The 23,014-nt window shown below is 45.2% G+C and overlaps 1 protein-coding gene across 1 annotated transcript in view; it reads left to right on the plus strand.

The window, feature by feature from the left end:
* The window catches only part of LOC118378311 (1-phosphatidylinositol 4,5-bisphosphate phosphodiesterase eta-2-like), a 295,453-nt gene that overhangs the window by 153,888 nt on the left and 118,551 nt on the right, over nucleotides 1–23,014 (plus strand). The gene's annotated exons all lie outside the window — the stretch shown is intronic.

The following is a 23,014-nucleotide window of genomic DNA, read 5'->3' on the forward strand; positions in this document are numbered from 1 at the left end:
TTCTCTCTTTCTCCTTCTCTCTCCTCTCTTTCTCCTTCTCTCTTTCTCCTCTCTCCTCTCCTTCTCTCTCCTCTCTTTCTCATTCTCTCTTTCTCCTTCTCTCTTTCTCCTTCTCTCTTTCTTCTCTCTCCTCTCTTTCTCCTTCTCTCTTTCTCCTGCTCTCTCCTCTCTTTCTCCTTCTCTCTTTCTCCTGCTCTCTCCTCTCTTTCTCCTTCTCTCTTTCTCCTCTCTCCTCTCTTTCTCCTTCTCTCTTTCTCCTTCTCTCTCCTCTCTTTCTCCTCTCTCTTTCTCCTTCTCTCTTTCTCCTCTCCTCTCTTTCTCCTCTCTCTTTCTCCTCTCTCTTTCTCCTTCTCTCTTTCTCCTTCTCTCTTCTCCTTCTCTCTTTCTCTTCTCTCTTTCTCCTGCTCTCTCCTCTCTTTCTCCTTCTCTCTTTCTCCTCTCTCCTCTCTTTCTCCTCTCTCTCTTCTCTCTCTTCTCTTTCTCCTTCTGTCTCCTCTCTTTCTCCTTCTCTCTTCTCCTCTCTCCTCTCTTTCTCCTTCTCTCTTTCTCCTTCTCTCTCTCCTCTCTCCTCTCTTTCTCTTCTCTCTTTCTCCTGCTCTCTCCTCTCTTTCTCCTTCTTCTCTCTCTCCTCTCTCTCTCTTTCTCCTTCTCTCTTTCTCCTTCTCTCTCTCTCTTTCTCCTTCTCTCTTTCTCCTCTCTCTTTCTCTCTCTCTCTCTCTTTCTCCTTTCTCTTTCTCCTTCTCTCTTTCTCCTCTCTCTCTCTTTCTCCTTCTCTCTTTCTCCTCTCTCCTCTCTTTCTCCTTCTCTCTTTCTCCTGCTCTCTCCTCTCTTTCTCCTTCTCTCTTTCTCCTTCTCTCTTTCTCCTCTCTCCTCTCTTTCTCCTTCTCTCTTTCTCCTTCTCTCTTTCTCCTTCTGTCTCCTCTCTTTCTCCTTCTCTCTTTCTCCTTCTCTCTTTCTCTCTCCTCATGACAATTCAGATAGAATCCATAGATTTTCTATCATCAATCACCAGTTATTTGTTTATTTGCTCACTTTCTCTCATTTTGTGGGAGACAATGAGAGACTCTTTTCTTTTACACAGCTCCAGTCATTTGAATATCTGGTGTGCATGCGCTTCATTTGGGAAACCACAGAATACATATTTTCAATGGGTTCCATTCTGAAATAGCAGGTGCATTTCGTATTGATTGCCTCAGAGGACCGTAATCTCTCTTGGCCACAGTCCGGTTTCTCTTCTGTGAGCGCTGGCAGGCTGGTGTCTTTTATGAGATGGAGATGAGGATGAGGACTGTGGATTTGGGACATATTTAAGAGTAATGTTGCGCTTGTCGTGTTCAGACCCAGATCGATGGCTCTTTGAAATCCTTTTGTTGTCCTGTGGTGATGCTCCAGGTCATGATTAATTGTGTGCAGTTGTGAAGGTGTTGTCGCTAGTCTTGTTATTAAGTCACTATATCCCCTGAAAAGGTGTTCACCTGGAAGGAAGTGCACTACAGCGCTACACAAGTTTGCCAAAGTCACATTTCAACCACAATGAAAGAAAAAGGGATAAACAATGGTAAGACTCCGTCTCCAACAGGAGCTTGTCCTTCCCTCAACCCTTCCCACACCCTCTCCCCCCCAGCCCCGGTAACCATAGCATGGGTAATTAGCGGCAGCTCACCCTGGCACAGAGGAACCGGTACTGCGATGGCGGAGGCAGTAGCAGCAGCTGTGTGGGCCAACAGAAGCACATGGTGCTAACACAGTGGAGCGCTAATCAGCTTTTCAACATTACACCAAAAACGGAGCTGTATGTTCCACGTGTGTGAAGTGCCACAGCGTAATGCAAGTGCTGCTTTGTCCCCAAGCTGACTTTGAAACTGTGACGCTTGTGCTACGCAAGGGGAGGAGTATTTTTAAATTGCACACAGCGAGACAAGCTGTACAGGCGCGGACACAATGGGGTTCATAGCTAGTGGAACATTGCTAACAGATTGTATGTGCTAGCCTTCCAACGGGCGATGCGGACAATTTTTTTCAAAATTGTACATGTAGGAACCAATTAGCTGTTTGAAAACTTTTTTGGGGGGATGGGGGGTGTGAGCATGTGGGTCTGGACAGATGAGATGTAGTCATTGTTCTAGGGATGGGGGGGTGTGAGCATGTGGGTCTGGACAGATGAGATGGAGTCATTGTTCTAGGGATGGGGGTGTGAGCATGTGGGTCTGGGCAGACAGATGAGATGTAGTCATTGTTCTAGGATGGGGGTGTGAGCATGTGGGTCTGGGCAGATGAGATGTAGTCATTGTTCTAGGGATGGGGGGTGTGTGAGCATGTGGGTCTGGGCAGACAGATGAGATGTAGTCATTGTTCTAGGGATGGGGGGGTGTGTGAGCATGTGGGTCTGGACAGATGAGATGGAGTCATTGTTCTAGGGATGGGGGTGTGAGCATGTGGGTCTGGGCAGATGAGATGTAGTCATTGTTCTAGGGATGGGGGGTGTGTGAGCATGTGGGTCTGGACAGATGAGATGGAGTCATTGTTCTAGGGATGGGGGTGAGCATGTGGGTCTGGACAGATGAGATGGAGTCATTGTTCTAGGGATGGGGAGTGGGAGCATGTGGGTCTGGGCAGATGAGATGTATTCATTGTTCTAGGGATGGGGGTGTGTGAGCATGTGGGTCTGGAGTAATGAGATGGAGTCATTGTTCTAGGGATGGGGGTGTGTGAGCATGTGGGTCTGGGCGGATGAGATGTAGTCATTGTTCTAGGGATGGGGGTGTGTGAGCATGTGGGTCTGGACAGGTGAGATGGAGTCATTGTTCTAGGGATGGGGGTGTGAGCATGTGGGTCTGGACAGATGAGATGGAGTCATTGTTCTAGGGATGGGGGGGTGTGAGCATGTGGGTCTGGGCAGATGAGATGTAGTCATTGTTCTAGGGATGGGGGCTGTGTGAGCATGTGGGTCTGGGCAGATGAGATGTAGTCATTGTTCTAGGGATGGGGGGTGTGTGAGCATGTGGGTCTGGACAGATGAGATGGAGTCATTGTTCTAGGGATGGGGGGGGGTGTGAGCATGTGGGTCTGGACAGACAGATGAGATGTAGTCATTGTTCTAGGGATGGGGGGTGTGGTGAGCATGTGGGTCTGGACAGATGAGATGTAGTCATTGTTGGTCATTCATATGTGTATGTTTGTAACTGGTGTAAAAACAATCTTTTGGATATTAAATAGTAGGCTTTGATACAAAAGAGTAGGATTGTAAGCGTTTATCTCCTACTTATTAAAGAACCTATATCCTATTTTCCTCGTACTTATCTCCTACTTATCTCCTACTTATCTCGTACTTATCTCCTACTTATCTCCTACTTATCTCCTACTCATCATCTACTTATCTCCTACTTATCTCCTACTTATCTCCTACTTATCTCCTACTTATCTCCTACCAAAGGATGCTTGTTCTGGGATGTCTATTTGAACACTTGTTTTAGGAGAGTGACAGAAAAGGGTTTTCTCTCGTCTGGCCAACTTTTTCTTGTGAACATAACATCTGACCGATCGTTTTGTGACCGTTCTATGGCCACTTAGTCTGACATCAAGTATCGACCTCCAATCTTCTAGGCATTTTGACAGACTATTCAGCTGTTACAAGCCTTCTTGTCGTTACATGTGTTGCAACCCAAGCTCCACGTTTCACACCGGAGAAGACTAATGATGGTAAACTGTGTTTTACACCATCCGTGTAACATGCTGCTGGCATTGCCAGCGGGGACGTCATTGCAGTTTGACGAGCAAACGTTCATTGCTATCAGTCTGAACGATTCTCAAAGGTGTTCGTGTATTTTGCTTCAATCCGTTTGACATGACTCAGGCAATATATGTGGATTTTTTGACAGTTGTGATAGAGGTTTTAAAAGAGTGCAGAGCCTTTTGGCATGAGTTGCTAGGCAACTCTAGGAGTGATACCTATATTTCATGTACCTACAGTCTGCAGGCATGGTACACCAGACTGCTGTGTCTGACTGTCATTCATGGCAAATGACATCTCAATATCTGTAAGTGAACAACCATCTGAGTACAGTCTTGCTTTCTTTTGCCTGGGCTTCTAACCTTGCCTACAAATGGGAGGGAAGTTGTGCACCATCGTGGCAACAGCACTTAAGGATTATTTCATGATTTCTCTTTTCCTTCTCTCGCTCTCGCTCTCTCCCAGTCTCTCTCTTAGTTTCCCTCTCTCTTCCCTGTCTTTCTCTTAGATTCTCTCTCTCTCTGTCTCTCTCTGTCTCCCTCGCTCTTTCGCACACTCTCCCAGTCTCTCTCTTAGTTTCCCTCTCTCTTCCCTGTCTTTCTCTTAGATTCTCTCTCTCTCTGTCTCTCTCTGTCTCCCTCGCTCTCGCTCTCTCCCAGTCTCTCTCTTAGTTTCCCTCTCTCTTCCCTGTCTTTCTCTTAGATTCTCTCTCTCTCTGACTCTCTGTCTCCCTCGCTCTCTCGCACACTCTCCCAGTCTCTCTCTTAGTTTCCCTCTCTCTTCCCTGTCTTTCTCTTAGATTCTCTCTCTCTCTGTCTCTCTCTGTCTCCCTCGCTCTCTCGCACACTCTCCCAGTCTCTCTCTTAGTGTTTCCCTCTCTCTCCCTGTCTTTCTCTTAGATTCTCTCTCTCTCTGTCTCTCTCTGTCTCCCTCGCTCTCTCGCACACTCTCCCAGTCTCTCTCTTAGTGTTTCCCTCTCTCTCCCTGTCTTTCTCTTAGATTCTCTCTCTCTCTGTCTCTCTCTGTCTCCCTCGCTCTCTCGCACACTCTCCCAGTCTCTCTCTTAGTGTTTCCCTCTCTCTCCCTGTCTTTCTCTTAGATTCTCTCTCTCTGTGTCTCTATCTCTGTCTCCCTCTCTCTCTCTCTCCCTGTCTCTCTGTCTCCCTCGCTCACTGTCTCTCTCCCCATCTTTCTCTCTGTTTCTGTCTCTCTGTCTCTCTCTGTATCCCTCTCTCTCCCTGTCTCTCTGTCTCCCTCACTCTCTCTCCCACTCCCCCTGTTTCTCTTTCTGTCTCTCTCTCTCTGTGTCTCTCCCCCTCTCTCATTCTTCACAGTCCTCTCTTTGCAGCAGACATTGAGGTAAGGCTTTTATCCTGGATCACCACATAAAGAGACCCATCCTTACATAAGCTTCAAATTATCGAAAGGACCCCATTTTGAATTTGACTGAATGTACTGGAATATGAACTAGGAACAGACACTGAGTTATATGGTTTTATAGACAGCTATGAGATAAATAGATACAGCTATGAGATAAGTAGATAGGTTTATAGACAGGTATGAGATAAGTAGATAGGGTTATAGACAGCTATGAGATAAGTAGAAAGGGTTATAGACCGCTATGAGATAAGTAGATACAGCTATGAGATAAGTAGATGGTTTTATAGACAGGTATGAGATAAGTAGATAGGGTTATCTCAACAAGTGAATTTAGTACGCAACTGATAGTGGTAACCTAAATGCCACTGTATTGTTTTTAACATACTGTATACCCTGCAGTACGTTTCCCTGTATTGAATATTACATCCATTTGAACAAATTGGAATAGTCAAGAGTGTCATATCTAACCACCCCCAGGGGATTACCCTCTTCATCGTGCTGACTGTCATTTTGGCAGCTACAGTTAAGTTCTGATAATAGACCGGAGCACCTTCATTTGAAAACACACGACCTCAGAACCGTTGGGTAAATTATATTCAATTCTTCAATGAAAATGAATACTTAGTGCTGAAAACCAAAACACTCAAAGGACATTTTGTTTGGAAAAAATCTGGTTAATCACATACCTAGTACTTCTTAAGAAACGTAATGAAAATCACTTGTCTTTGAATACCTCAGCATGACACCCCCTCATATGTGAAGCACAGAGAAGGAGTGTGTGTGTGTGTGTGTGTGTGTGTGTGTGTGTGTGTGTGTGTGTGTGTGTGTGTGTGTGTGTGTGTGTGTGTGTGTGTGTGTGTTTGAGCTGAATATAGGAATTTGGAAAATGTCACATTTGGGTTTGGGGTCAGAAGGCAAGTGCAGCTGTGTAAGTGTCTTATGGTGGGCGATAGAACTGAGGGCTTCTTATCCTTAACCTTGTCTCATGGCGTTACGGCTTGTTGGTGGGCGAGAGAACTGAGGGCTTCTTATCCTTAACCTTGTCTCATGGCGTTACGGCTTGTTGGTGGGCGAGAGAACTGAGGGCTTCTTATCCACAACCTCATGGCGTTACGGCTTGTTGGTGGGCGAGAGAACTGAGGGCTTCTTATCCTTAACCTTGTCTCATGGCGTTACGGCTTGTTGGTGGGCGAGAGAACTGAGGGCTTCTTATCCTTAACCTTGTCTCATGGCGTTACGGCTTGTTGGTGGGCGAGAGGACTGAGGGCTTCTTATCCTTAACCTTGTCTCATGGCGTTACGGCTTGTTGGTGGGCGAGAGAACTGAGGGCTTCTTATCCTTAACCTTGTCTCATGGCGTTACGGCTTGTTGGTGGGCGAGAGAACTGAGGGCTTCTTATCCTTAACCTTGTCTCATGGCGTTACGGCTTGTTGGTGGGCGAGAGAACTGAGGGCTTCTTATCCTTAACCTTGTCTCATGGCGTTACGGCTTGTTGGTGGGCGAGAGAACTGAGGGCTTCTTATCCACAACCTCATGGCGTTACGGCTTGTTGGTGGGCGAGAGAACTGAGGGCTTCTTATCCTTAACCTTGTCTCATGGCGTTACGGCTTGTTGGTGGGCGAGAGAACTGAGGGCTTCTTATCCACAACCTCATGGCGTTACGGCTTGTTGGTGGGCGAGAGAACTGAGGGCTTCTTATCCTTAACCTTGTCTCATGGCGTTACGGCTTGTTGGTGGGCGAGAGAACTGAGGGCTTCTTATCCCAACCCTCATGGCGTTACGGCTTGTTGGTGGGCGAGAGAACTGAGGGCTTCTTATCCTTAACCTTGTCTCATGGCGTTACGGCTTGTTGGTGGGCGAGAGAACTGAGGGCTTCTTATCCTTAACCTTGTCTCATGGCATTACGGCTTGTTGGTGTGCGAGAGGACTGAGGGCTTCTTATCCTTAACCTTGTCTCATGGCGTTACGGCTTGTTGGTGGGCGAGAGAACTGAGGGCTTCTTATCCACAACCTCATGGCGTTACGGCTTGTTGGTGGGCGAGAGAACTGAGGGCTTCTTATCCACAACCTCATGGCGTTACGGCTTGTTGGTGGGCGAGAGAACTGAGGGCTTCTTATCCACAACCTCATGGCGTTACGGCTTGTTGGTGGGCGAGAGAACTGAGGGCTTCTTATCCACAACCTCATGGCGTTACGGCTTGTTGGTGGGCGAGAGAACTGAGGGCTTCTTATCCACAACCTCATGGCGTTACGGCTTGTTGGTGGGCGAGAGAACTGAGGGCTTCTTATCCACAACCTCATGGCGTTACGGCTTGTTGGTGGGCGAGAGAACTGAGGGCTTCTTATCCACAACCTCATGGCGTTACGGCTTGTTGGTGGGCGAGAGAACTGAGGGCTTCTTATCCACAACCTCATGGCGTTACGGCTTGTTGGTGGGCGAGAGAACTGAGGGCTTCTTATCCACAACCTCATGGCGTTACGGCTTGTTTTCTGTGCATCATCGGTGAGGTGATAAATAGACGCAGTCACAGCGTGTTCGGGGCGTTTTGTCTTTGGTTGTTGCGAGGAATAGAGTGGTTTCTAAGGACATTTGAGGCAGCTTGTTAGCACCTCCCACTTGCTCGATAAGGCTTATGTGTCAATGGACGAGGTCAATGGGATCAATGGACGAGGGAAATGGGATCAATGGACGAGGGCAATGGAATCAATGGACGAGGGCAATGGGGCAATCGACGAGGGCAATGGGATCAATGGACGAGCGAAATGGGATCAATGGACGAGGGCAATGGAATCAATGGACGAGGGCAATGGAATCAATGGACGAGGGCAATGGGGCAATGGACGAGGGCAATGGAATCAATGGACGAGGGCAATGGGGCAATGGACGAGGGCAATGGAATCAATGGACGAGGGCAATGGGGCAATGGACGAGGGCAATGGAATCAATGGACGAGGGCAATGGGGCAATGGACGAGGGCAATGGAATCAATGGACGAGGGCAATGGGGCAATGGACGAGGGCAATGGAATCAATGGACGAGGGCAATGGGGCAATGGACGAGGTCAATGAGGTCAATGGACAAGGTTATTTGGTTTATTCTGTTTAACATTTGCACGCACGCACGCACACACACACACACACACACACACACACACACACACACACACACACACACACACACACACACACACACACACACACACACACACACACACACACACACACACACACACACACACACACACACACACACACACACACACACACACACACACACACACACACACACACAATATCGGTAACAGAACATTTCTAAATATCTGTTGAAAAATGTGGGTAGCCTGGGCCGGCCCACAAATTGATTCCTGCGTGAAATAGCTCCCTAATCCCTCACCCCGGTGCTCCATTAGAAGCTATGTGAGAAAAATGAGAGGTGGAGTACCAGGCATCTCTGCAGCTTTGCACAGCACTTTGGGACTGGGATGTGAGAGGGTTGACAGCAAAGCAACAAGCTATTAAACATTTAGCAGAGAACCCAAGACAAGAGGAGCAAGCAGAGGAGTGAGCGAGGGCTTGTGTCTTCAAGGTGCTGGTGAAAAATGTATAAAATCGAGAATGGCGGAGACCTCTCTCACAGGTAGAAAATGTCATTGGTATTTTCATTCCAGCATTATGACAGAGAGAATTTACTCCAGGAAAGTTCCTTGATCATTCCAGCAAAAATATTCAGAGACCGAACGATGCTCCTGGAACCCAATGACTTATGGGATCAACTCAACACAACATTTCTGTTATGTTCAGTGAAAGTTTTTAATGAACCAGTTTCTCTCCTTTTCACGCTTTGGAACTGACCCATAACTCTCTGTCAGAGCATATTCAAATGATCAAGACATCTCGAAACGTAAACACCAAAACCTATTCAATTCAATCATTGACCACTTTTACATGCACACCAATGCATTCGTAATCTAGTTAACATGGGTAAAGTTGTCTGTTTGGTTTGGGGACCGGGGAGAAAACGATACCTGGAAAGATTGGTCCTGTGGAAAATACCCAAATGTCGTCAGTTTGACCGGTTTTAATTAAATTAAAAGTTGAGAAAATGATGAAACACGTTTCTGATAAGACTTCAGTTCGTCTTGGGTGCATATTTTATGTGGTTGAAATACTGTCTGCTTGCATAAGAGTCAAAGATAACACAACACCGCATTCGCATTTTCTCAAGAGATGCTGAAAGTAATGAATCATAATTCTCCACTCTCTTCCTGAGACAAAATTTAAATGTGTTGTATAATTTTACTGCAAGAAATGCATAATTCTGCAGGAGTTCATATTACTTTGCTCTACATGTGAGAGGTTATAGGCCTACAGTCAGTGTCACTATTGCAATTACTATTTCATTTGACCCATATTAACTTAAATGATAAATATTCTGTTTATTCATGGCTACAGGGTCATCTCATGAGCGGGATAGCAAATGTGCATGTAAACAGCTTATCCCGAATAAGACCTTAAGCGGGAAATGAGGTACTTTCCGGGATATGAGCTACTATCTGGGATATGAGCTACTTTCCAGGATATGAGCTACTATTCCGGGATATGAGCTACTATTCGGGATATGAGTTACTTTCCAGGATATGAGCTACTATTCCGGGATATGAGCTACTTTCCAGGATATGAGCTACTATCTGGGATATGAGCTACTTTCCAGGATATGAGCTACTATCCGGGATATGAGCTACTATCCGGGATATGAGCTACTATCTTTACTTTCCAGGATATGAGCTACTAGCTACCAGGATATGAGGGATATGAGCTATCTGGGATATGAGCTACTTTCCGGGATATGAGCTACTTTCCAGGATATGAGCTACTATCCGGGATATGAGCTACTTTCCAGGATATGAGCTACTATCTATGGGATATGAGCTACTTTCCAGGATTTGAGCTACTATCTGGGATATGAGCTACTATCTGGGATATGAGCTACTATCCGGGATATGAGCTACTATCCGGGATATGAGTTCCTTTCCAGGATATGAGCTACTATCTGGGATATGAGCTACTTTCCAGGATATGAGCTACTATCTGGGATATGAGCTACTTTCCAGGATATGAGCTACTATCCGGGATATGAGCTACTATCCGGGATATGAGCTACTATCTGGGATATGAGCTACTTTCCAAGATATGAGCTACTATCCGGGATATGAGCTACTATACGGGATATGAGCTACTTTCCAGGATATGAGCTACTATCCGGGATATGAGCTACTATCTGTGAAATGAGCTACTTTCCAGGATATGAGCTACTATCCGGGATATGAGCTACTATCCGGGATATGAGCTACTTTCCAGGATATGAGCTACTATCCGGGATATGAGCTACTATCTGGGATATGAGCTACTTTCCAGGATATGAGCTACTATCTGGGATATGAGCTACTATCCGGGATATGAGTTCCTTTCCAGGATATGAGCTACTATCTGGGATATGAGCTACTTTCCAGGATATGAGCTACTATCCGGGATATGAGCTACTATCCGGGATATGAGCTACTTTCCAGGATATGAGCTACTATCTGGGATATGAGCTACTATCCGGGATATGAGCTACTATCTGGGATATGAGCTACTTTCCAGGATATGAGCTACTATCTGGGATATGAGCTACTATCCGGGATATGAGCTACTATCTGGGATATGAGCTACTTTCCAGGATATGAGCTACTATCTGGGATATGAGCTACTATCCGGGATATGAGCTACTATCTGGGATATGAGCTACTTTCCAGGATATGAGCTACTATCCGGGATATGAGCTACTATCTGGGATATGAGCTACTTTCCAGGATATGAGCTACTATCTGGGATATGAGCTACTTTCCAGGATATGAGCTACTATCCGGCATATGAGCTACTTTCCAGGATATGAGCTACTATCCGGGATATGAGCTAATATCCGGGATATGAGCTACTATCCGGGATATGAGCTACTATCCAGGATATGAGCTACTTTCCAGGATATGAGCTACTATCCGGGATATGAGCTACTATCTGGGATATGAGCTACTTTCCGGGATATGAGCTACTATCTGGGATATGAGCTACTTTCCAGGATATGAGCTACTATCTTGGATATGAGCTACTATCCGGGATATGAGCTACTTTCCAGGAAATGAGCTACTATCCGGGATATGAGCTACTATCTGGGATATGAACTACTTTCCAGGATATGAGCTACTATCCGGGATATGAGCTACTATCCGGGATATGAGCTACTATCCGGGATATGAGCTACTATCCGGGATATGAGCTACTTTCCAGGATATGAGCTACTATCTGGGATATGAGCTACTATCCGGGATATGAGCTACTATCTGGGATATGAGCTACTTTCCAGGATATGAGCTACTATCTGGGATATGAGCTACTATCCGGGATATGAGCTACTATCTGGGATATGAGCTACTTTCCAGGATATGAGCTACTATCCGGGATATGAGCTACTATCTGGGATATGAGCTACTTTCCAGGATATGAGCTACTATCTGGGATATGAGCTACTTTCCAGGATATGAGCTACTATCCGGCATATGAGCTACTTTCCAGGATATGAGCTACTATCCGGGATATGAGCTAATATCCGGGATATGAGCTACTATCCGGGATATGAGCTACTATCCAGGATATGAGCTACTTTCCAGGATATGAGCTACTATCCGGGATATGAGCTACTATCTGGGATATGAGCTACTTTCCGGGATATGAGCTACTATCTGGGATATCTTGGATATGAGCTACTATCCAGGATATGAGCTACTATCCAGGATATGAGCTACTTTCCAGGATATGAGCTACTATCCGGGATATGAGCTACTATCTGGGATATGAGCTACTATCCGGGATATGAGCTACTATCCGGGATATGAGCTACTTTCCAGGATATGAGCTACTATCCGGGATATGAGCTACTATCCGGGATATGAGCTACTTTCCAGGATATGAGCTACTATCCGGGATATGAGCTACTATCCGGGATATGAGCTACTTTCCAGGATATGAGCTACTATCCGGGATATGAGCTACTATCTGGGATATGAGCTACTTTCCAGGATTTGAGCTACTATCTGGGATATGAGCTACTATCTGGGATATGAGCTACTATCCGGGATATGAGCTACTATCCGGGATATGAGTTCCTTTCCAGGATATGAGCTACTATCTGGGATATGAGCTACTTTCCAGGATATGAGCTACTATCTGGGATATGAGCTACTTTCCAGGATATGAGCTACTATCCGGGATATGAGCTACTATCCGGGATATGAGCTACTATCTGGGATATGAGCTACTTTCCAAGATATGAGCTACTATCCGGGATATGAGCTACTATACGGGATATGAGCTACTTTCCAGGATATGAGCTACTATCCGGGATATGAGCTACTATCCGGGATATGAGCTACTTTCCAGGATATGAGCTACTATCCGGGATATGAGCTACTATCTGGGATATGAGCTACTTTCCAGGATATGAGCTACTATCTGGGATATGAGCTACTATCCGGGATATGAGCTACTATCTGGGATATGAGCTACTATCCGGGATATGAGCTACTTTCCAGGATATGAGCTACTATCCGGGATATGAGCTACTATCCGGGATATGAGCTACTATCCGGGATATGAGCTACTATCCGGGATATGAGCTACTATCTGGGATATGAGCTACTATCCGGGATATGAGCTACTATCCGGGATATGAGCTACTATCTGGGATATGAGCTACTATCCGGGATATGAGCTACTATCCGAGATACGAGCTACTATCCGGGATATGAGCTACTATCCGGGATATGAGCTACTATCTGGGATATGAGCTACTATCTGGGATATGAGCTACTTTCCAGGATATGAGCTACTATCTTGGATATGAGCTACTATCCGGGATATGAGCTACTTTCCAGGAAATGAGCTACTATCCGGGATATGAGCTACTATCTGGGATATGAACTACTTTCCAGGATATGAGCTACTATCCGGGATATGAGCTACTATCCGGGATATGAGCTACTATCCTGGATGTGAGCTACTATCCGAGATATGAGCTACTATCCGGGATATGAGCTACTTTCCAGGATATGAGCTACTATCTGGGATATGAGCTACTATCCGGGATATGAGCTACTTTCCGAGATACGAGCTACTATCCGGGATATGAGCTACTATCCGGGATATGAGCTACTATCTGGGATATGAGCTACTATCCGGGATATGAGCTACTTTCCAGGATATGAGCTACTATCTGGGATATGAGCTACTATCCGGGATATGAGCTACTATCTGGGATATGAGCTACTTTCCAGGATATGAGCTACTATCTGGGATATGAGCTACTATCCGGGATATGAGCTACTTTCCAGGATATGAGCTACTATCTGGGATATGAGCTACTTTCCAGGATATGAGCTACTATCTGGGATATGAGCTACTATCCGGGATATGAGCTACTTTCCAGGATATGAGCTACTATCCGGGATATGAGCTACTATCCGGGATATGAGCTACTATCCGGGATATGAGCTACTATCCGGGATATGAGCTACTATCTGAGATATGAGCTACTATCCTGGATATGAGCTACTATCCGAGATATGAGCTACTATCCGGGATATGAGCTACTATCTGGGATATGAGCTACTTTCCAGGATATGAGCTACTATCCGGGATATGAGCTACTATCCGGGATATGAGCTACTATCTGAGATATGAGCTACTATCCTGGATATGAGCTACTATCCGAGATATGAGCTACTATCCGGGATATGAGCTACTATCCGGGATATGAGCTACTATCCGAGATACGAGCTACTATCCGGGATATGAGCTACTATCCGGGATATGAGCTAATATCTGGGATATGAGCGTGGTTTCATGTCAATATCCGATAACATTGCCCATGCTTGCGGTGTGCCGATACAGTGTAAACATTCCAATTGGCAGGGCTCTTCTCCTTTATCTGTAACTGATTGGTCCTAGTGCTATTGTTTATCAACCTCATACAGTACTTCAGCAATCTTCAATGAGGCTGTTCTTGGCGTCGTGCTGGGGATCCACTGCTGGCTATTGATTGTTATGGTCATAGATCATAGATTTAGTGTTGATGCTGGTGATGATGTGCAGAAGTACTTGCCACGCACCTGATCTTACTAATATCCAGGGGCTCTTAAGGGCCGGTGGGAGGCAAAGTCTAGCAAAGTTAATGAGACTCTTGGTCTCCGTTTGGAGCACCTATGCTCCCATGCATCAAAAATAAAAGTATTTCAGAGAGCAGACTATTTCAAAGAGCAGAGTATTGCAGAGAGCAGAATATTTCAGAGAGCAGACTATTTCAAAGAGCAGAGTATTGCAGAGAGCAGAATATTTCAGAGAGCAGACTATTTCAAAGAGCAGAGTATTGCAGAGAGCAGAATATTTCAGAGAGCAGACTATTTCAAAGAGCAGAGTATTGCAGAGAGCAGAATATTTCAGAGAGCAGACTATTTCAGAGAGCAGAGTATTGCAGAGAGCAGAATATTTCAGAGAGCAGACTATTTCAGAGAGCAGACTATTTCAAAGCAGCAGAGAGCAGACTATTTGCAGACTAGAGCAGAATATTTCAGAGAGCAGACTATTTCAAAGAGCAGAGTATTTCAGAGAGCAGAATATTTCAGAGAGCAGACTATTTCAGAGAGCAGACTATTTCAGAGAGCAGAGTATTTCAGAGAGCAGACTATTTCAGAGAGCAGACTATTTCAGAGAGCAGAATATTTCAGAGAGCAGACTATTTCAGAGAGCAGACTATTTCAGAGAGCAGACTATTTCAGAGAGCAGACTATTTCAGAGAGCAGACTATTTCAGAGAGCAGACTATTTCAGAGAGCAGACTATTTCAGAGAGCAGACTATTTCAGAGAGCAGAATATTTCAGAGAGCAGACTATTTCAGAGAGCAGACTATTTCAGAGAGCAGACTATTTCAGAGAGCAGACTATTTCAAAGAGCAGACTATTTCAGAGAGCAGACTATTTCAAAGAGCAGACTATTTCAGACAGCAATATTTCGCAGGACAGTGTATTTCGGCACAGCGTTACCCCTGAATTGTATGTATTTATGTCTGTTTCAGAAAGCCACTGACAGCGCTGACTTTCTGTTGGTTGAGCCAAGAACGCATCAGACAACCCATTGCCAACTCTGTGTGCCTGATAATGAATAATGATCATGTAGAATGACGAAGGCGCATGTTTGTTCATCGTCGTTTCCTTTTCAACCACCTCCCTGTCGTCTCGGAGATCCCATTAATCACGTTGAGCCACATATAAGGAAACTGTCATTTTCCATTAGGGAACTGCCTCTCCCACGGCATCTCCTGCTGGTAAAGAACGGCATATTGATTAAAGTATCAGCAAATTGGAATTGACAAAGCTAATCATTACTGTATCTCCTGAATGGATGAGAGCAATGAGACGGCCCGTAAACAGATCACAGCCTCTTTCCTCCATATCTCTAGCACAACACTGTGCAGCAACACACAGCAACAGACACCAGTCAGCTTCCGCTGAACTGCTTCACATACTACTCTCTCGTAACCACAACAATGATCGACACTTTACAATTAGAAGACACATCTGACAGATGATCTTATGACACATTTTCAGAGAGATTTATAGTTACAGAGATGATTAACTTTTCAGAGAGATTAATAGTTGCAGAGGTGGTTATGTTTTCAGAGAGATTAATAGTTGCAGAGGTGGTTATGTTTTCAGAGAGATTTATAGTTGCAGAGATGATTACGTTATCAGAGAGATTTATAGTTGCAGAGATGATTACGTTTTCAGAGAGATTTATAGTTGCAGAGATGATTACGTTATCAGAGAGATTTATAGTTGCAGAGATGATTACGTTATCAGAGAGATTTATAGTTGCAGAGATGATTACGTTATCAGAGAGATTTATAGTTGCAGAGATTATTACGTTTTCAGAGAGATTTATAGTTGCGGAGATGATTACGTTATCAGAGAGATTTATATTTACAGAGATGATTACGTTTTCAGAGAAATTTATAGTTGCAGAGATGATTACATTTTTAGAGAGATTTATAGTTGCGGAGATGATTACATTATCAGAGAGATTTATAGTTGCAGAGATGATTACGTTATCAGAGAGATTTATAGTTGCGGAGATGATTACATTATCAGAGAGATTTATAGTTGCAGAGATGATTACGTTATCAGAGAGATTTATATTTGCAGAGATGATTAAGTTTTCAGAGAGATTTATAGTTGCAGAGATGATTAAGTTTTCAGAGAGATTTATAGTTGCGGAGATGATTAAGTTTTTGGCAATGCTGATGTGAATGGCTTCATGTTTGTCTCAGTTGGGGGTCTGTTATTGTGTCGTGCCTCACCAAGTGACGGTAGCTATTCATCGTGGGGCCACCTGTCTCTTTTATGGCTTTTTGAGTGTGATAAATGTCCCCAGTGAGCTGGGAACAGAGAGAGACACAGAGAGAGACACACAGAGAGAGGCAGAGAGAGACACAGAGAGCGAGAGAGACACCGAGAGAGAGAGACACCTAGTGACAGAGACACAGAGAGAGAGACAGAGAGACATTGATATACATATATAGAGAGAGAGACAGAGAGAGAGACACAGAGAGAGAGACAGAGAAAGACACGGAGATGGAGACAGAGAGAGAGAGAGAGAGACATTGATATACATATATATAGAGAGAGACAGAGAGAGAGACACAGAGAGAGAGACAGAGAAAGACACGGAGATGGAGACAGAGAGAGAGAGAGAGACATTGATATACATATATAGAGAGAGAGACACAGAGAGAGAGACAGAGAAAGACACGGAGATGGAGACAGAGAGAGAGAGGGACAGAGAGAGAGAGACAGAGAGAGACACAGAGAGAGACACAGAGAGAGACACAGAGAGAGACACAGAGAGAGACACAGAGAGTGAGGACACACAGAGAGAGAGAGAGAGAGAGAGAGAGAGAGAGAGAGAGAGAGAGAGAGAGAGAGAGAGAGAGAGAGAGAGAGAGAGAGAGAGAGAGAGAGAGAGAGAGAGAGAGACCAGTCAGTCTGCCAGCCATACCATGCTATTTGGACATGTGGAAATGGACTGGAGAATGCCTGATCTTTTTGTTGTCGTTAGGAATAGAACGTTCTCACCCAGAGAGGGGAATTCACAGGGCCTACTCAGTTACACCAGTAGAAGTGTCTGTGGGTCTCAACATTGATGCTGAGAAAACCATTGGATATGTAAATCAGGCTACAGAAAAACTCAACCAGTGAAGATCCCATCTTGAATTGACATTCCTATTCAGTTAATCAGTCTCACCAATGAGGGTATTTACCACCTTTGAATGACAGTGTCTGCTCTGTAGAAAGAAATCATTGTTGGCATCACATTTCCCATTCTGTCAGCCAGACAGCAGGCAAGCAGGGTGTTATCTGCAAATGTGAGCTTATTCATTTTACAAATCCTTGTGATTTCTCTGCGTTGTGATGCCCTGCAGTGCCACACGGCAAAATTGACACACAATCATTTGGGTCCTGTATTTCCCACAGCAATAAACCCTATTCTAATGACTGTTACCTCGGTGGCCTAGCCATCTGTCAATATCAGTCAAAATGACACAGCAGGCTTATTGTTTGTGTGTCTGGTAGATAAACCTCAATCTTTGCAAATCTACAACCTTACGATGCATGCATCGGTTATGATTATTGATAACCCAGTGTTTAGGACCACTGTAAAAAGGGGGAATAGTTGTGTAGAAGTGGCTTCTAACCGCTGTACAGGAGGATCAGGTGGTATTTGAATCTCCAAATGGTTATGGTTAGGATTTGGAAACTCTGCAAATACAAACCAAACCACTAATGTTTCCCAAACAATTAATAATATGTCTGAAATTATGAAAGACTGAGGGAGAGAAATGTGTCACATATGAGTTACATCACTATCCTGCATTCTTCTAATCCCTCCCTCCCTCCCTCCCTCCCTCCCTCCCTCCCTCCCTCCCTCCCTCCCTCCCTCCCTCCCTCCCTCCCACCTCCCTCCACACCTTTCTTCCCTTCTCCCACTCACTCACTCACTCACTCACTCACTCACTCACTCACTCACCACTCACTCACTCACTGCACTCACTCACCCCTCACAGTGCACTGTCACCCAGTGTTCCCCATGTCTCATCTCAGATACCACACATTCTCTTGCTCCTTGGCCACTACAGTATAACCCCTCACAGCGCAGTGCTACCTTCTGTCTACCCAGTGTTCCCCATGTCTCATCTCAGATACCACACATTCTCACTGCTCGCCTTCTCCTCTGAGATGAGTCTAGTTAACCTTTTTTACCAGATGGTACACTGCTGATACCACCTTGAGTAGTCCGTTTCCCCTCGAGAATTAACTGACTATTCTATATTCTCTGACATCTAATGTCCTCACCTTTTTTGCTGTTGTTCTACAGTCCTTTGTTAAGCCAGGTGTGGTGTTCATGGCAACCATGGGAGGGAAGGTGAGAATGTGTATTAGGTTGACAGTCCCAACGTGGCTTTACACACTTCATTCCAGTCTTACCCCAGTTCAAATCCACTACGGAACTGTCCCAACGTGGCTTTACACTCTTCATTCCAGTCTTACCCCAGTTCAAATCCACTATAGAACAGTCCCAACGTGGCTTTACAATCTTCATTCCAGTCTTACCCCAGTTCAAATCCACTATAGAACAGTCCCAACGTGGCTTTACACACTTCATTCCAGTCTTACCCCAGTTCAAATCCACTATAGAACAGTCCCAAAACGTGGCTTTACACACTTCATTCCAGTCTTACCCCAGTTCAAATCCACTATAGAACAGTCCCAACATGGCTTTACACTCTTCATTCCAGTCTTACCCCAGTTCAAATCCACTACGTAACAGTCCCAACGTGGCTTTACACTCTTCATTCCAGTCTTACCCCAGTTCAAATCCACTACGTAACAGTCCCAACGTGGCTTTACACTCTTCATTCCAGTCTTACCCCAGTTCAAATCCACTACGGAACAGTCACAACGTGGCTTTACACTCTTCATTCCAGTCTTAGCCCAGTTCAAATCCACGACGGAACAGTCCCAACGTGGCTTACACTCTTCATTCCAGTCTTACCCCAGTTCAAATCCACTACGGAACAGTCCCAACCTGGCTTTACACTCTTCATTCCAGTCTTACCCCAGTTCAAATCCACTACGGAACAGTCCCATCATGGCTTTACACTCTTCATTCCAGTCTTACCCCAGTTCAAATCCACTACGGAACAGTCCCAACGTGGCTTTACACTCTTCATTCCAGTCTTACCCCAGTTCAAATCCACGACGGAACAGTCCCAACGTGGCTTACACTCTTCATTCCAGTCTTACCCCAGTTCAAATCCACTATAGAACAGTCCCAACGTGGTTTTAAACTCTTCATTCCAGTCTTACCCCAGTTCAAATCCACTACGTAACAGTCCCAACCTGGCTTTACACTCTTCATTCCAGTCTTACCCCAGTTCAAATCCACTACGGAACAGTCCCAACATGGCTTTACACTCTTCATTCCAGTCTTACCCCAGTTCAAATCCACTACGGAACAGTCCCAACGTGGCTTTACACTCTTCATTCCAGTCTTACCCCAGTTCAAATCCACTACGGAACAGTCCCAACGTGGCTTTACACTCTTCATTCCAGTCTTACCCCAGTTCAAATCCACTACGGAACAGTCCCAACGTGGCTTTACACTCTTCATTCCAGTCTTACCCCAGTTCAAATCCACTATAGAACAGTCCCAACGTGGCTTTACACACTTCATTCCAGTCTTACCCCAGTTCAAATCCACTACGGAACAGTCCCACGTGGCTTTACACACTTCATTCCAGTCTTACCCCAGTTCAAATCCACTACGGAACAGTCCCAACGTGGCTTTACACTCTTCATTCCAGTCTTACCCCAGTTCAAATCCACTATAGAACAGTCCCAACGTGGCTTTACACTCTTCATTCCAGTCTTACCCCAGTTCAAATCCACTACGGAACACACACACACACACACACACACACACACACACACACACACACACACACACACACACACACACACACACACACACACACACACACACACACACACACACACACCAAGCTAAGCAGCAGGCCTCCGTATCGCCATATCTGTGCCACCAGGCCATCTGGCAGACAAAAACTCTGCTCTCTGTTGGCATGGTAACCCTATGTATGGGTATGCAGTGGCCTTGCTGCTCTGATCCTCTGATCTTTCATCCATCCAGTGGGAATGTACTTTTACCTTATTTTATTATAATGTTTGGGTGATTAAGATCTTGTCTCGTTTGCTGCAACTCCTCAACGGGCTCGGGAGAGGCGAAGGTCGAGTCATGCGTCCTGCGAAAACATGACCCGCCAAGCCACGCTTCTTAACATCCGCTTGCTTAACCCGGAAGCCAGCTGCACCAGTGTGTCGGAGAAAACACTGTTCAACTGACAACCGAAGTCAACCCCCAGACACCCAGCTCACCACAAGCAGTCGCTGGAGTGCAATGAGCCAAGTAAAACCCCCGAGCCAAACCCTCCCCTAACCCCAACGACGCTGGGCCAATTGTGCACCGCCCTATGGGACTCCCAGTCACGGCCGGTTGTGACACAGCCTGGGATCGGACCCCAGGCTTTAGTGACACTGCAACACTGCGATGCAGTGCCTTAGACCACTGCACCACTCGGGAGGCACAGTTTTATCTATCTTACCAGGGTCGTATTCATTAGGCCACACATTAGCAAAACGTACCAATACGGCACACTTTAGCAAAACGTACCAAAACGTTTGTGGAAAGAAAAACAAAAACAAGTGTTTCTTATTGGATAAGTTCAGGTATCTCCTCCCTGTTTCAGTCCGTTTTCCTCCATTTGATGTCCAAATAAATAAGACCCTGGTTAGTAAGTTAATCGACACATCATTCTCACTTCCAAACCATGACCAAGGGGATGAACTCTGTACAGGAAGGAGATTATAAAGAGACATTTGATAATAACTAGTGCAGTTTTCTGTTCAACCTTCTTAGTACTGTTGAACAACAAGTAATGGTTCTCTTCCTTCAATAACCACTTCTGGAGACGTGCTCCCAATTAAAAGATCCCCGGGACACTGAGGATGGAGAAGCACTCTGTTGTTTTTAAAGAGCTAATCTCATTCTAATCTACACATATTGCCATGAGGCTGAGAGAATTTCAGGGGGCCCCAGAGCCCGTGGGCGCCGCTGGGGGCTGCGATGGTGTGTGTGGTACGTCCAGCGTAATATGAGACTCGGCACTCCCAGGCAGGCTGGCTGAATGGCAATATGCTTCTCTCCTGTATCTGCAAAAGCAGCGAGGGAAAAATAGATAGAGGGAGGAGGGATGATAAGAAGGAGAGAAAGGAGAAGAAGAAGACAAAGGTGAAGGAGATGGGGTGGGGGGCTTAAATCATCACCCATAGTGTTAAATAGACCTGGCAGGTATGTCTTCAACGATCTCCCATAGTGTTAAATAGACCTGGCAGGTATGTCTTCAACGATCTCCCATAGTGTTAAATAGGCCTGGCAGGTATGTCTTCAACGATCTCCCATAGTGTTAAATAGACCTGGCAGGTATGTCTTCAACGATCTCCCATAGTGTTAAATAGACCTGGCAGGTATGTCTTCAACGATCTCCCATAGTGTTAAATAGACCTGGCAGGTATGTCTTCAACGATCTCCCATAGTGTTAAATAGGCCTGGCAGGTATGTCTTCAACGATCTCCCATAGTGTTAAATAGACCTGGCAGGCATGTCTTCAACGATCTCCCATAGTGTTAAATAGGCCTGGCAGGTATGTCTTCAACGATCTCCCATAGTGTTAAATAGACCTGGCAGGTATGTCTTCAACGATCTCCCATAGTGTTAAATAGACCTGGCAGGTATGTCTTCAACGATCTCCCATAGTGTTAAATAGACCTGGCAGGTATGTCTTCAACGATCTCCCATAGTGTTAAATAGGCCTGGCAGGTATGTCTTCAACGATCTCCCATAGTGTTAAATAGACCTGGCAGGTATGTCTTCAACGATCTCCCATAGTGTTAAATAGGCCTGGCAGGTATGTCTTCAACGATCTCCCATAGTGTTAAATAGACCTGGCAGGTATGTCTTCAATGATCTCCCATAGTGTTAAATAGACCTGGCAGGTATGTCTTCAACGATCTCCCATAGTGTTAAATAGACCTGGCAGGTATGTCTTCAACGATCTCCCATAGTGTTAAATAGACCTGACAGGTATGTCTTCAACGATCTCCCATAGTGTTAAATAGACCTGACAGGTATGTCTTCAACGATCTCCCATAGTGTTAAATAGACCTGGCAGGTATGTCTTCAATGATCTCCCATAGTGTTAAATAGGCCTGACAGGCATGTCTTTACATATATGTGTCATGCTGATATAGTCTGGTAATGATTCATACAATAATTTATCCGACAGTGCCCAAATCTTAATCTGCAGCCGGGATTGTGGGTGGAGGGAGAAGAGGGGAATTAGGGAGAGAGAGAGAGAGGGATGAGGGGTGTTGTGGAGAAATATAAGCCTACATCTAAGCCTAAATCTGAGTTTTTCCTATCCAGGTCCCACCAAAACCGTTTAAAATCCCACAATGCTATTATGAACTGTAGGATGAAGCCACGGTATTAGCAGAACCAACGCTGACAAACACGGAGGAGATTTGCTGTAAAATGTAATATGCAAATGACATATCTCCCAACATAATTCCTGAGATAGACAGAAACAGGAAGTGACAGAGATGGAGGGGGGTATATTTATTG

Source organism: Oncorhynchus keta, chromosome 28, assembly GCF_023373465.1.
Source record: "Oncorhynchus keta strain PuntledgeMale-10-30-2019 chromosome 28, Oket_V2, whole genome shotgun sequence".
Lineage (NCBI taxonomy): Eukaryota > Metazoa > Chordata > Actinopteri > Salmoniformes > Salmonidae > Oncorhynchus > Oncorhynchus keta.